Below are 14,451 nucleotides of genomic sequence, written 5' to 3' on the forward strand. Positions count from 1 at the left end.
TCATCTATTCTTTGAAGCAGAAGAGCACATAGAAAAAGTAACCTCTGAGACCCTCTGGCTTCCTCAGAAGGGGGTCAACAAGGAGGCGGCGGCTTCTTTGTGAAAACGAGGCGATAAGTGTGTACTTCTTGCGAAGTAGAAACTCATTCTAGGCTACTTTTCTTGCTGGTTCCCAGGTTGTTTTTTTTTTCTTTTTCAGCCACTGCTGTGGCCCATGGACGTTCCCAGTTCAGGGATGGAATCCAGGTCAGAGCTGCGACCTACGCCACAGCGGCAGCAACATCCTTAAGCCGGGCCGGGGATTGAACCTGCTCCTCCACAGAGACAAGCCAGATCACTAACCCCCTGCACCACACCGGGGACTCCCCCCAATTTTTTTAATACAAAATTTCAAACATACACAGAAGTAAAAAGAGCCTCTCACCCAGCTTCGAAAATTATTGACATTCTGAATATCTTGTTCCCACTGTCCCCCTAGTTTGGGGGGGCCGGGGGGATGGGGGCACTTTAAAAGGACGTCTGAGCCATCGTGCCATTTCACCTAGAAATACTTCAGTCTGCTGCTCTGATGAGGACACTTTGTTTCATGGGACCACTGTGACATCATCACAGCTGGCAGGCCTAACGGTGATTCCTCACTGCTGCCCAATACCCGGTCCAGATGCAGATTCCTGCAGGTGTCAGACCAGCCCCATATCTCATTGCCTGGGGATGCAGTACAGCCACACAAAGCCCGAGACATACAGCCACCACCCGTGCCCCCTTCCCTGAGAGTGCAGGTAGGGGCTCAAGCCAGCCTGTGCCCCGAGTTCAGGACCCTCCTCAGACTCTGCCACTGACTGCCCCCTTGCGCCCCCACCCCCACTGGGGATGCTCGGCCGCATCCCTGCACACGGCCTCAGGCTTCCCCAGGACACTCCCCTCCTGGGCCACCCAGCTTGGATCCTTCCCACCTTGGCATGCAAGCAGGACCAGACCCAAGGAGGGGTTGAGAAACCTCTGTTCTTTCTGGAAGGAGAAGCCGTGTTAAAGGCGAAACTTCCTGGCAGTTTAGTCCCTCCCAGAGGGCCCCAGTGGCTCCATCTTGCCTCCTCCACGCTCTTCCACATGGTTCAGTAAAAATGGGATGCAAGGAGTTCCCATGTGCCCCAGCGGGTCAAGAACCCAACTAGTATCCATGAGGATGCAGATCCGATCCCTGGCCCCGCTCAGTGGGTTAAGGATACAGGGTTGCTGCAAGCTGGGTGTAGGTCTCAGATGCAGCTCAGATCTGGTGTTGCTGTGGCTGTGGTGTAGGCTGGCAGCTGCAGCTCCCTTTCAACCCCTAGCCTTGGAACCCCCATATGCCACAGGTGTGGCCCTAGAAAGAAAAAAAACTGAGACACAAGCTCAGGCCTCCCTGGGGCTGGGACGTGGGATGCAGGTGCGAGCACCCTGCACTCCGGAAGCCTAAGGGAGAGCTGAGCTCTTGAACGCAGATTTTGTCTGAGCTCAAAATGTGGATGAGTTAAAAACACATTTGGTTATTTTGGCTTAGAATCAAAGGTCCTTGCACCCCTAAGATGAGGAGTGAAAAGGTATTCAATCGTCAGAACTTCAAAGGAGATTTAAGCAAACCTTCCCTCCCCTGCCCTCCTGGCTACGGGTGCGCCACCTGGTGGCCAAAACTAGAGCGCGCCTTCGCTCTTCCTCCACTTGTCAAATCCTGTCTGACCTTGGGCTGGGGGCGTGGGGAGGGAGAAAGGAAATTCTTGGCAGGTGTTTCAGCTGCCCCTTCTCAGGGCGCTTCCAGAGGTTCTTGGGGGAGTCGCAGCATTGCTGATAGTCTCACCGTCAATCCCACTGACCTGGAAACGGCATTCTGTCAGGTCGCTGCTCCCCCCCCACCCCCCCCCCCTCCGCCCCTGCGGACCTTCCACAGTCCTCTTTCTATGGAAGTCCCGCTGGCCTGCAGGTGGCCCTGTGAATGGGATCAGAGATGACACCACCTGCGGCTCACATCTGGTCCCACCCTCGACACCCACTGTTTTGTTTTTTGGGTTTCGTTTTGGTGGGGTGTTTTTTGGGGGGGGTCTTTTTAGGGCTGCACCCACGACACATGGAAGTTCCCAGGCTAAGGGGCGAATCTGAGCTGCAGCTGCCAGCCTACACCACTGCCACAGCAATGCGGGATCCAAACCACATCTGCAGCCTACACCACAGCTCACGGCAACGCGGGATCCTTAACCCACTGAGCGAGGCCAGGAATCCATCCCGCATCCTCATGGTTACTACTGGAGTCCCTTACCGCTGAGCCACAATGGGAACTCCACGCTACAGATTTGGCAGCTACTAAGTCCACACATTCCAGGGGCCACACGCCAAGCCTTCATACCCACTGGGATGAGAGGGTAGCAAAGGCCACCCCGCCCTCTTGGGAGAACGGGGGTTGGAATCAACAGCTCGACTTTTCCCAAAAGTCATTTTCCTTACAAATATTTTTTTAAGAACTCCAATTCCTGACCCTTCTACACCCTTAACGTGGCTGTGGGAGGCTGAGAGGTCTCTCAGGGAAACCTCCTTTGCAAACTCTACCAGCCGTCTGGCGGCACCTGGCAACGCGGCTCGACTGGGATTCGGCTCCTCCTCCGAGACGTTGCTCGCAGGCACGTACGCACACACCCATGCACGCACCCACGTATGCATGTACACACGCACGCACGCAGGTCCGCACGTGCTCAGCTTTCGTGGATCTCGCGGCTTTTCTCCCTTGCGCCGTAGCAGCAGCGCTGCGGCGTTCCCACCGTCCCCACCGGCTCTCTGCACGGCCGGCCTGAGCGGTAGGGTGGCCCGTCCTCTAAGACCGAGAGACGGAGGTCGGAAACACAGAGGTGCTTGCCCACGCGGCTCGGCGGCCAGTTGGCCGCAGCGCCAAGGGAGAACTCCCAGTTCTTTCGACCTGGGGGCTACCGGGAGGGCGTTCTCGGACCCGTGCTCTGCAGAGTGTCATCCGAGGGGCAGCAGGAGAGGGTTTCCAATGGCTGGAGAAAGCACCACGTGCTCGTACAGCACGTGAAGGATGCGGACTGGAGTGCAGGCTGCCAGGTCCCGGCGTGGGCAGGCTCCGTCGTAAAGAAACCTGTGGACACCGGCTTTTCCCGAACGTGAGGTTTGGGCCCTTTTGCTCTCAAGACGCTGATGGTTGAACAAGAAGGGTCCATGGTGGGAGACGCTGAGGGAGAAGGTCCATCATCCAGGAGCTTCATTTAACAAAGAAGCAAGGAGTTCCCTCGCTGGCTCAGCGGTAAACGAACCCGACCAGGATCCATGAGGATGAGGGTTCGATCCCTGGCCTTGCTCAGTGGGTGAAGGATCTGGCGTTGCTGTGAGCTGGGGTGTAGATCACAGATGCGGCTCGGATCCCACATGCTGGGGCTGTGGCGTAGGCCTGCAGCTGTAGCTCCTGTCGGACCCCTAGCAGCTCTAAAAAAAAAAAGCAAAAGAGTTCAAATGATTTGTCCCTCCCCTCCCCCAGCCCCAGTGTCTGCGGGGCAGGGCGTCAAGGCCACGTTCTCACCATCCTAAGGAGGTGCATCTGCTCGTCTCTGCCACTCCACCAGTCCCCTGTGCCCGGCCGGTTCCTTTAGACCATGTCCCGTTTTTCCTCTAGAGCTACCAGCCTCACTGATGCACAATGGGTAACTGGAGACCCTAGGGTGCAGTGGAACAAACCCCTAGACAGGGGAGGACCCCGGCCCCCAGGGAAGGGCAGAACGGGGGCACTGGGGAAGAATTTGCTTAGAACATTTCAGTGTATAATTGTTGAGGGCAATCTCTCCCTCCTTCTGAGTTGGAAAAGTGCCTGACTCCCTGCCATGGGGCAGGGTTGGTGGCATTTCCAAGATTTCCTTGAACCAAATGGGCTTCTCCAGCCTTGAGGTTACCCCGAGGACCCTTAGAGCCAGGACTGCCACACGTGGGGTCCGACGGCCACAATCCAGCACACTGCCCACCCCACGTCGTCACCGCCGGGCCGCGTGGTGTTCTGTTCTCACGGGGTTTATTTTGGTTTTACTCTGAGTCACACAGAAGTGGCAGGTGGCAGAGCTAGCAGGTTTAGAAACCACAGCGTCAGCTCATCGTCTGGGTTTGACATTAGCCGTGGGAGAAGCCAGACGGCACCTCTGTTTCTTGCCTCGGGGGCACCTGAGGTGGCTCCACCCTCACCTCCAGTCACTGCGGGTCTTTGGCATCTGGCTCAGGTGAGAGCACTTGCAGAAACTCAGGTGCTCAGCAAGGCCCTTGCCCTCGTTCTGGTGCGCTCACTCCTGCGCGGCTCCTTCCCCGGCTGCGGCAGCTCCCAAGCTCCAACATTACCCAGAGCAGAGGAGGGAGAGGCCCCAGCAGGCTCAGGACAGCCAGACAGAAAGATCTGGAGCAGCCACACCCTTACCCCACCCCCCCGACCCCCGGGTACTCTGGCCGACCCCCCGGTAGGAACATTAATTTGAACATCTTGTAAAATGATGGGACTGCAGGGGGGCCCAGGGGTCATCTCTGGGGAGTATTTCCCCAAGGGTGTTCCATGGAACCTCACTTCAACGGGGTATTGATAGACTCTGGGCTTGGGAGTCAGGGAGTTAAATGCGAGCAAGCTTTTAGTGTGGATGTCCTGAGAATTTTGATGCATTGATGTGCATTGTCCAGCGGGGACCATTATGTTCATCCATCATCCATCCATCCATCCGAGAAGTACCATCTGCTCTCTGAGCCAGGCGCTGTGCGAGGACCAGGGATATCAAAGGCTACCACAGTCCTTGCTCTCGGAGAAAGATAGCAGGCGACAGGGAGAGGTCAGCAGTGACAGAGACTGCTTACGCCTGGGCACTCAGGATGGTGGCCTTTGAGCAGGGAGTGGAGCGGCAGAGAAAGCACCCAAGGCTTGCAGCCATCTGGGGGGCCTCCTAGCTGCACAGCACCAGGGTCCCCAGGGCGGTCTGACCACACTCACAGCCTTTCCTTCCTGGGATGTGTCTGCAAGGGTGGGGAGATGCTCTTTTGTTACTTTTTTTCATAGTCTTTTCCATGATGGTTTATCACCTGCTGTTGAATATAGTTCCCTGTGCTGTGCAGAAGGACCTTGTTTATGCATCCTGTGTCATAGTGAATCTGATTCTGTTTCATAGATAAGTTCATTTGTGGTTTTTCTTTCTGGTTTTGGTCTTTTTAGGGCCATACCTGCAGCCTATGGAAGTTCCCAGGCTAGGGGTCGAATCAGAGCTGCAGCTGCTGGCCTTTGCCACAGCCACACCAGATATGAGCCTTGTCTGCAACCTACACTGAAGCTCATGGCAACACAAGATCCTTAAGCCACTGCTCGCAGCCAGGGATGGAACCTGCATCCTCGTGGATACTAGTTGGGTTCATTACCACTGAGCCACAACAGGAACTCCTGTGTTGTATTTTGGATTCCACATATAAGTGACATCATATGGTATTTGTCTTTCTCTGACTCACTTCACTGAGTATGATAATTCTTCAGTCCATTCATGTTGCCGCAAATGGCATTATTTTGTTCTTTTTTATGACTGAGTAATATTCCGTTGAATAGATGTACCACATCTTTATTCATTCATCTGTTGGTGGTTACTGGTTTCTTCCCTGTCCTGGCTTTTGTAAATAGTGCTGCAGTGAATGTTGGGGTGCATGTCTCTTTTCGAATTATGGGTTTTTTCTGGATATATGCCTAGGAGTGGGATTGCCAGATTATATGGTAATTCCATTTTTAGTTTTTTGAAGAACCTCTGTTCTGTTTTCCATAGCCAGCCCTGTCTTTCTATAGATGTAGAAACGTGAGCCTTGGAGAACGGGATTGCTCAAGGTCTCTGTGACCTTGGCAGGGACAGGCCCCAGCCACCCTTGTTTCTTTTTATAAAGTTTACTGTACTTTTTAATGCTAAAACTAATACATACTCATCATAGCAAATGCAGAAATAAGCCCTGCCATATCACTACTACCCAGAAATAGCACTGCTATTTCTCCATGCATTTCCTTCCTGGATTTTTTCCTATGGTACATTTTTAGATGTATTTCTGTAGTTACCACATTGCTTTGTGCAGATACAATGCTTTATATCGCTTTTTTCATGCAACTTTGTAAGCATTTGCCCCGTCATCATACCTTCATTATAAATAACTCCTATCAGCAGCACAGCAGGCTGCTGCGGTTAACAGTATCACTCTTTGTTCTGGCCTCTGACACTGACGATGACAGGTGATGACAATGATAAGAGAATACAGGCCAGGCTCACAGAGGCCCTTGCGCGTGCAGTGCGCTTTCCGAGGACTTCTTCCATGGGCATTTAAACAGGCTCACCTGGCTCCCAGTGGGAAGAAAGCCTCCCTGGTCTGTCCCTTAACCCTCGGGGCTCTGCCCTCTCCTCTTCCTGCTCCGCCCCTCCCGGGCTGTCTCCTGGGCTCTCTGGGTCTCAGTCACCTCTTCAGCCCTGAGTCTGTATCTTTTTTTAATTATTATTATTTTTTTTAAGGGCCACAGGTGCGGTATATGGAGGTTCCCAGGCTAGGGGTTGAATCAGAGCTGTAGCTGCCCGCCTACACTACAGCTCACGGCAGCACAGGATCTGAGCCTCATCTGCGACCTACACCCCAGGTCACAGAAACACCAGATCCTTGACCCACTGAGCAGGGCCAGGGATCGAACCCACATCCTCGTGGATACAAGCCAGGTTCGTTTTCAATGAACCACAATGGGAGCTCCCTGAGTGAGTGTCTGACTCAGTTTCCTCAGCCCGTCCCCGGATGTCCATCTGCTCACCCGCTGTGCCTCAGTTTCATGTCCCAAATCAAATGCATTCACGCTTCTCCCCAAACCCTGTACGGCCCCACCCACCCAAGCTGGCAACGGGCATCTCCCTCCACCCCTGGTTTTGACTCACTGCCCATATCAACAGGCTGCGGGTAAGAGTGACAACGCCAGCTGTGCCACCTTGAGGGCACTTACCCAGGCCTCACACCTGCTGGCTCCTTTAATACCCTCACCACCTGAGGAGGTGGCTTCTTTTTAGGACGATCCTCCTTTTTTTGGAAGAAACTAAACCTCAGAGAGGTTAGTTAACTTTCCAGGGCTGCGCAGCGAGTATGTTGGGACTTGAACCCCTGTGGTCGGTTTTCAGAGTTTACACTCCACTGCCTCACTGGGCTGCGTCTCCAAGACTCCGGGAGCCACGGCCCGTGTCCGCAGCGTCTCCCCTTCTGAGCTGCCTCTGCTCTGGCCCGGCTGCAGCCACGCTGGCCTTGCCCCACGGGGCAGTCAGACTGAGCTTTCCAAATACCTCACTCTCAGAGGAGTTCCCCTTGTGGCCCAGCAGGTTAAGAACCAGACATAGTGTCCTAGAGGTTGCAGGTTCGATCCCTGGCCTCCATCAGTGGGTTAAGGACCTGGTGTTGCCATGAGCTGTGGTGTAGGTCGCAGATGCAGCTTGGATCCCGTGTGGCTGTGGCTACAGTGTAGGCAGGCAGCTACAGCTCTAATTCCACCCCTAGCCTGGGACCTTCCACATGCCGCAGGTGCATTCCTCAAAAGAATTAATTAATTAATAGCTTACCCTCCCACTTAAACCCCTTTAGTGGCTCTTGGAGAAAAGCTGCTTCCCGTTGTGCACAGGCCCTGGTCAGGGGCTCTGGGCTCTTCTCTCCATCACCACCCCCGCCCCGCCACTCGCAACTTTGGTCCCCACACCACAGCATGCTCCTGTCACCGCCCAGCCTTCCCCAGTCCTTACCTGTTCTCTCGGCCCCCTAACTCTGCTCAAAAGCCACTTTGTCCAGGAAGCCTTCCCTGAGTGCCTCGTCTGATTTCCAGCCCCTCTCATGTGTCCTCCACTGCTCTTCCTTCATCGCAATGAACCGTAAGCCTGGGTGCACTCGGCCTCCTTGCCTGTAGCCCCTCTGTCCCTCAGCTGCCTGAGGCATAAACTCTGCCTGTGGTTCCTTCTTCTTCCTCCAGCGCTTGGCACCAGGCCTGGTGTAGACAGGTTATTAGTGAGGGGTAGGGGATGCACTAACCCGTGAAGGCTTAGCAACGGGGCTGCGGTCAAGGTGAGCCTTTGGGCTTGTATGCAGCTCCTAACCCTCTGCCCTCAGGCGTGAGCATCCTCTCCTGCTTCCCGCGTCTCACTCTTGTTCGTCCCGAGCCTCCCTTTTAGTTAGATTGACTTCCAGGCGAGCACCCAGAAATCGAAATACTGAATTAGAGGGCAAGGACGTCTTTATGCCCCCTGCTAGCTTTTGCACAAATGAATTCCAAAAGCATGCTAACAATCTGGGAGGCGTTTGCTTTTTTAGTAAATGAATCCTCTTTCCTTTTCTAAGCGTCTCGCTGGTGGAAGCCGCACGAAGCTATTTTTACCCAAAGGCTCTAACGCTCTCCTCGCCTTCAGAGGAGAAAGTCGGGCGGGCGGGCGTGTTGGGTGGAGGCTGTGTGCCCGCCTTGCCCGCCCATCAGCGGCTGCAAGCTAGCCTAGTTCTGGGTCATTTGGGGAAACCAAATTTAAATTCTGTTCCACATTCAGCAGCGGTTCTGTACAAGAAGGAAAACACACACACACACACTGGGGGACTTAGAAACAACTTTCTCGACCCTCAGAATTTTAAAGTTGTTTCTAAGTCCCCCAAGCCCGTGACCTTTGGCAGAGAACACTGGGAAAAGATCAGAGCTGAGAGCACATCGGGGGTGGAAGGATCATCTGGCTTGTCCGTGGCTGGTTTTAGCAACAGCTCCTGCAGATAAAATCTTGCAGGAAGATCCACTTTATATAATATGGTTGACGAGGCGGCTGCTGTGGCTGAAACAGTCGGTGGGGGGGGTGACCAGAAACGCTCTCATCCCGGGTTCATCCCTCCCCGGTCCCCTAAGCAGCCCCCACCTCCCCCCCCCTCATCCCTCCAGCCACCCCCCCCCCCGCCCCCTCCAAGTAAGGCCCCAGCTCTGCAGGCCAGAATCAGCTTTGTAGGAAACCCAGGCCCAGCGAGGGCAGGGACCTGCCCGAGGCCACGCGGTGTCTGGGGCTGTCTCTCCCCTTGCCAGGACCACCCGGGCCTCGCACAGTCCCAGGGTGTCACCATTCTCAGAGGAGGTCCTGGAGGTGACTGGCTTCCCCCAGCGCTTGCCACCAGCTGCCCCCCCTGTCGATTTGGGTCCAGCTCCTCCTAAGTTCTTCCGTTACCAGCTCTTCTATCTGTTTTTTAAGAAAATCATCCATGTCGTGTAGATTCTTCAATTTATCGAAATCACACTGCGACGGTGGCCTCTTGTAATGATTTTATTCTCAGGTACCCAGTGCGACTATAAGGCCTTTCTCATCCCTAGTGTACTTTTTGTTTTCTCGCCTTTTATTTCTTGCGCTTTGTGAGTTTTCCATTTTATTTCTTGTGGAAGAAGCAGATTTTAATTTCATCTGTCAGTAAGTTTTGTTTTATAATTTATTCTTTGGTTGTGTTTAAAAATGATTGCCTCTTTATTTATATATAGTCTTTGCTATACAATAAAGACATTGAAGATTTGCTATTGCTATTTCCCGTAGACATAGCTATGCCATCGACTCATTTTCATTAATTTCTTATTAATTTGCGATCGAGTTGTTTGTTTGTTTGTTGTTTTTGGTCTACCCCATGGCGGATGGAGTCTCCGGGCCAGGGATCACATCCGAGCCACAGTTGCAACCTGCACCATAGCTCTGGCAACACTGGATCCTTTAAGCCGGTCCACCCGGCCGGGGAGCGGAGCTGTGTCCTGGGGCTACAGAGACGCCACCAAGCCCGTTGTGCCTCAGCAGGAACTCCTAATTTGTGGTTCAAATATTGATTTCTTTGCTCCATTTTAAAACTTGTCTTTTAATATCTAGTTAATTTTAATTTAATGAGTTAATTTTAATATTTAGTTGTCTTTGACAACTCAAAGTTGAGTCTTTTTATGTTTCCAAGCTACCTTTCTTTGTCATATTTTGTCTGATTATTTAGCGTTTCATTGCACTCTGGTGAAATTTCTGAACTCCAGAGAACAGGGATGATTCCAGGAAACTTTCAGCTTCCTGGGCGAAAAAAGCAGGCTTCTGCGGTGCCCTCCCACCCCACCCTAAAACGCCCCGTTCTAATCCCAGCGCCCCAGCGCCCCGTGAGGATGTCGGTTGCATGGCAGAGGGGATTGAAGGTTGCAGGTAGAATTACAAAATAGGGAGATAAACATGGATTATCCAGGTGGGCCCCAAATAACTGCAGGGGTCCCTCATTATGGGAAAGGAGGGGAAAGAGAGGCAGACAAAGACCTGACCTTAATCGCTGGCTTTGAAGGTGGCCCCTTCCTAAGGTGACATGAGCCAAGGAATGTGGGTGACTTCTAGAAGCTGGAAAAGGCAAGGAGACAGCTTCTGTCCTGGAGCCTCAAGAAAGAGTGCCGTGATCTTAGCCCAGTGAGACCACGTCAGACGTCTGGCCTCCAGAGCTCTAAGAGGATACAAGTGTGTTGTTTTGAGCCATCAAGTTTCGTTACTTTGCGGGGCAGTAATAGGAAACTGATACTCCAGTGCAAAAGAGAGAAGCAGACTGGCCCTTCGGCTTCCTACTCGCATTTGAAACGAGAGGGTTAAAGACCTCTGAGAAAAGAGAGGCACGGGCCTAAAATCCTGTCCTCGGCAAGGATGTCACCCAAGGTGGCGGACGCTGGGGTTGTTTCCACTTTTTGGCCCTTACGAATAATTCTGCCGTGAACATTTGTATGCAAGCTTTTATGTGGATCTGGGTTTTCGTTTTACTTGGGCGCATTCCTAGGAGTTATATTGCTGGGTTATATTATAACTCTTTGGAGCAGTTTGAAGAACGGCCAGTCTGTTTTCCAAAGCGTTTGCACCATTTTACGATTCCACCAGAATTATGAGGATTCCAATTTCTCTGTATTTTCGACGTCACTTGTTTCCCGTTTTAAAAATTAAAGCATGAAGCTCTCTTGGGGGACAGTGGGTTAAGGATCCGGCTTGGGTCTCTGCTCTGGGGCCAGGGACCTTCCACATGTTGTGGGCATGGCCCAACAAACAAACAAAAAGTTGAACAAGGTTTAAGTTGAGAGCCATCCCAGTGGGTGTGACGTGGTATTTCACTGCAGATTTGATGTGCATTTTCCTGATCGCTTACGAGGCTGAGCATCTTTTCATAGGCTTATTGGCCATTTGAATCTCTTCTTGGGAGAAATATGTGTTCTAAGCGTTGGCCCACTTTTTAAGTGGCTTATTTGTATTTTTATTATTGAGTTGCAATTCATTATATATTTGGGATAAAAGGCTACTTTCAGATATGCTTGCAAATGTTGTCTCCCATCTTGTGGGTTGTCTTTTCACCCTGATGGTATTACTTGCAACAGAAATTTTTAATGTTGGTGAAGCCCAGTTTATGTTTTTCTCTGGTTGCTTGTGCTTTCGAAGGTTATGAAGGTTTGAAGGCGATGAAGATTAGGAAGATTTACGTATGTTTTCTTTTCTTCTACGAGTTGTAGAGGTTTGGCTCTTACGTTTAGGACTCTGATGCATGTTAGTCATTTCTTTGTCTGGTGTAAAGGGTTTGACTTCATTCCTTTATATGTGAATGTCTAGTTGTGCCAGCTCTATTTACTGAAGACTATTCTTTCTTCCACTGAGTTACCTTGGCACCCTTCTTAAAAGTCGGTCAAGGAGTTCCCATGGTGGCTCAGTGGAAACGAATCTGACTAGCATCCCTGAGGACGCAGGTTCAATCCCTGGCCTTGATCAGTGGGTTAAGGCCTTGCTCACTGTGAGCTGCCGTGTAGGTCACAGACCCTGCGCGTATTGGATCTGGCGTGGCTGTGGCTGTGGCTGTGGCATGGGCTGGCGGCTACCGCTCCGATTCCTTCCACCCCTAACCTGGGAACCTCCATGGGCCGCTAGTGCGGCCCTTAAAAAAATAAAAATAAATACAAGTTTAAATTTAAAAAAAAGTCAATCGAACTAAATGCAAGAGTTTGTTTCTGAACTCTCAGTTCAGTTCCGCTGCTCTATCCGTCTGTGCCAGTACCACACCAGCTCGATCACTACATTTCAATAAATTTGAAATCAGGAAACACAAGTCCTCCAACTTTATTCTTTTTTAAGATTGTTTTGGCTGTTCTGAGTCCTTTGCATTTCCAAAGGAGTTTTAGGGTTAACTTGCTAATTTCTGGAAAAAGAGATTCTCCCGGGGATTGCACCGACTCTGTAAATCAAGCCGGGGCCTAGCGCTGGGTATCACTGAGTCTTCCAGCCCAGGAATGGATGTCTCTCCATTCATTTAGGGCTTCTTTCATTTCTTTCAATGACATTTTGTAGTTTTCAACGTATGTCTTTCACCTTTTTTTTTTTCTTTCTTTCTACAGCCACACCTGAGGCATATGGGAGTTCCCAGGCGAGGGGTCAAATCGGAGCTGAAGCTGAGGTCCACACCACAGCCTCAGCAATGCCGGATCTGAGGCGACTCTGCGACCTACCCCACAGCTTACAGTAATGCCAGAGCCTTAACCCACTGAGTGAGGCCAGGGATCGAACCCTCATCCTCACAGACACTGTGTTTGGTGCTGTCTGAGCCACAACGGAACTCCTTTACACTTTTGTTAAAGTTATCTCTAAGTATTTTATTCTTTTTTGATGTTATTGTAAATAGAACTGTTTTCTTAATTTCATTTTCAGATTGTTCATAGCAAGTGTATAGAAATGCAATTGATTTTTTGAACATGGATCTTGTATCCTGCAACTTTAGTCCACTCATTTATTAGTTTCAATAGTTTTTCAGTGGATTACTTAGGATTTTATAAACACAAGATCATGTCATCTGCAAATTGAGATCATTTTACCTCTTCCTTTCCAATCAAATGTCTTTCTCTTTGCCTAATTACCTCCAGTACGATCTTAAAAAACAATAGTGAGAGTCAATAACCTTGTCTTGTTTGATCTTAGGGAAAAGCCTCCAGTCTTCTGACAAGCTCTTTTGGCTTAAAAACTATTTTGTCCTCAATTATGGCTTCTCCTTCTTCCATACCTCTTTCTCTCTCTCTTTTTTCTTTTTATTCTTTTTTTTTTTTTCTTTTTGCTTTTTAGGGCTACACCCACAGCATATGGACATTCCCAGGCTAGGGGTCGAATCAGAGCTACAGATACCAGCCACAGCCACAGTAACGCCAGATCCGAGCCACATCTGCGACCTACACTGCAGCTCATGGCATCCCTGGATCCTTAACCCACTGAGTGAGGCCAGGGGTCGAACCCACAACCTCATAGTTCCTAGTCGGATTCGTTTCCACCGCACCACGACGAGAACTCCATCCTTTTTCCATGTCTTTTGGAATTCCTATTAGTCAGAAGTTAGATCTCTTGAATCCATCATTTATGTGTTTTAGTTTATTACTTTTTTGGCCACACTCTCAGCATGTGGAAGTTCCCAGGCCAGGGATGGAACCTGAGCCACAGCAGTGACCCGCGCTGCTGCAATGACAACGCCGGTTCCTTAACCCACCGAACCACAGGGAACTCCCATTTCTTTCTATTTCTACTCTGCTTCATGAAGTAATTTTTTCATCTCATCTTCTAGGACCCTGTATTGTGGGGCCCATCCAGCCTACCTCCTGTTTTTGTAAATCGAGTTTTGTTGGAACGCAGTCACATCCGTTCAGCTAGGGATGTCACACCGGTGTGACTAGGGATGCCTTCAGGCTGCACTGGGCCAAGAGGAGCAGTTATGACAGCGACTGAATGGCCTGCAAAGAGCCAAAGATATCTAGTCTCTGGCCCTTTGCAGAAAAGTGTGCCAAAACCCGAGTTCTAGATCGGTGTCTTTTCTGTTTTTCACTGCCTCTAATAATTTTTAAAATTTGGGAATAATCTTTCTTATTCCCAAGAATAATTTTGTTGTGGTGGTGGTGGTTGTTCTCAGACTGCTCTTGTGTAAGCGCCCCCTAACTCTCCTGCTGATTTCTCCAGCCTTCCCTCCGTTAGACACGTCACCCTCTGGCTGTTCACCATGTGAGGACATCAGGGGGAGCACAGACTTCAAACTTCCCAAGCTTCCCCCCCCCCAAAATGCCTGCTCATAGATTCAGAGGCCCAAGCCCCCCCCCATCCCTGTTGCAGAAATGGGTTCCCTCAGCCCCAAAGAGGCCTGGCTCTCAGGGTCTCCAAGGCAGGAATGAGACAGCCTCCAGGGAGAAGTAACGGGGAAGTTTCTTCTCCAGGCTGATGGCCAGCAGCTGCCCCACCCTGGGACCTGGTGGCTGGGGCTGGGAACGGCGAGGGAGGTTGGCTTTCTAGGTAGGAGCTGAGTGGGGCATCCTTTCCCAAAGGTCTGGAGTCTCCTGGGAAAGGGCAGAGGCTCCCAAAGGAGCAGGCAAGACATGCCTTCTGCTCTCACGCGTTCACAGTC

The 14,451-nt window shown here is 51.2% G+C and overlaps 1 long non-coding RNA gene across 1 annotated transcript; it reads right to left on the reverse strand.

The window, feature by feature from the left end:
* Positions 1-349: 349 nt before the first annotated feature.
* Positions 350-8,453, reverse strand: LOC146401920 (uncharacterized). Its single transcript, XR_014811366.1, has 2 exons — positions 7,782-8,453; positions 350-3,462 (listed from the first exon to the last, which is right to left on the reverse strand). It is a non-coding gene; the product is annotated as an uncharacterized LOC146401920 (long non-coding RNA).
* Between the last annotated feature and the right edge of the window lie 5,998 nt (positions 8,454-14,451).

The sequence above is a fragment of the Sus scrofa genome, chromosome 7 (genome assembly GCF_054392235.1).
Source record: "Sus scrofa isolate SSC_HxYL_T2T_F1_AM1 chromosome 7, Sscrofa_HxYL_maternal_Yorkshire_Landrace_v2.0, whole genome shotgun sequence".
Classification (NCBI taxonomy): Eukaryota; Metazoa; Chordata; class Mammalia; order Artiodactyla; family Suidae; genus Sus; species Sus scrofa.